Source organism: Elephantulus edwardii, unplaced genomic scaffold (assembly GCF_000299155.1).
Source record: "Elephantulus edwardii isolate Elephantulus edwardi_28Jun2011 unplaced genomic scaffold, EleEdw1.0 scaffold00134, whole genome shotgun sequence".
NCBI lineage: Eukaryota > Metazoa > Chordata > Mammalia > Macroscelidea > Macroscelididae > Elephantulus > Elephantulus edwardii.
Window position 1 is genome coordinate 2812552 of NW_006399884.1, and position 1351 is coordinate 2813902.

A 1351-nucleotide genomic window follows, 5' to 3' on the forward strand; every position below is an offset into this window, starting at 1 on the left:
TTAATTAACATTTTGATATAGAACAGACAGCGTGAAAAACAGGGGGCCAACAGCTCCCATGATGAAGGCCCCAAGCCATGCCTCCCTGAGTATATACTGAGAATAACAAGGAAGGTAAACAAAGTAAAATCATAAGGAAGTACAAAACAAAAATAAAGGATAATGGTGGAATCTTTTGCAGATAAGGACAAGTTCCTCCTTATGCTAATCTCAGTAGGGAGGGATTCAGTTGGTACAAACCAAGAACAATGTAGACTTCTAGGAACACCTTAGTGCCACAGGGTGACCTTCAGCTTGCATTAAGCCTCCCTCATTTCCTGATATAGCATTGAATTTGACATTTTTGAGGTTTAACACAGTTCTCCTCCATCCTTGTTCCCAAATACATACACTAAAATTCACTTTCCTCTAAACCTATTACAACTTACTATACATCCATAATTTAGCTTTTACTATCTTTCATATTCTGGCACAACCAGACATTCTATTTCAAAGCAAAACTACTTTCATTTTAACTCTTAAACAGAAAATGCACAAAACTTACTACCAGTTATTCTGCCTTTCCCTTTGAACTCCATACCATGTCAAAACTTTCAATTCCATCCTCAAAATGATGTACCACCCAAAATGCCATAGTTTAATAACTGCAATTTTTAAATACTGCATAATATTAATACTAACAATAATATTAATACTTTTATCAGACCTTTTTAAGGCTAAGAAATAGCATATAATTCACTTTTTTGTACTGATTTACAAGGAGATCCACACATCTATGTAAGGAATTTGATCCAGGTATCCCGGGAGGCCATACACTATGGCTCGAACTCCAATTGTGGGGCTCATTTCCAGCGTCCCCTCTGCCGGCCACTCGACATTAAAAGTGAGCCACTCTAGTTCACAAAACCTTAGAGTGAAAGCATCTGCTTGGATGCCGTATCTGGCCGCCCTGGAAAAGAAGTCTGAAAAGTTAGTTACCGAACACTCTAAAGGGGACGGTCATTCTGCCCTTGACTGTCCTGCTCTCATTTTTGCTTGCGCTTGAGACACAGAGAAGCCTGGCTAGGGGTCTCCAGTCAAGAACTGCTCGCCCCCTTTTTTAAGCTTTGTGCTCTATCTTATTCCTGGCTGTTTGTCCATTTTATTGTTGTTGTTTGTTGTTATGTGCCGTCGAGTCGTTTGCGACTCATAACGACCCTTTGCACAACAGCCCTAAACCCTGCTCTATCCTGTGCCAACCGCACTGCCTCTGACACACCCATCCCTATTACCCCAGTCACAGAATCAATCCATTTCATAGAGAGTGTTCCCCTCCTGCGCTGTTCTGGGATTCCCATTCTTCTCAGAGTCA

At 40.9% G+C, this 1351-nt stretch overlaps 1 pseudogene; it reads right to left on the reverse strand.

The window, feature by feature from the left end:
• Positions 1-1351, reverse strand: part of LOC102843713 — a 59496-nt pseudogene that overhangs the window by 52181 nt on the left and 5964 nt on the right.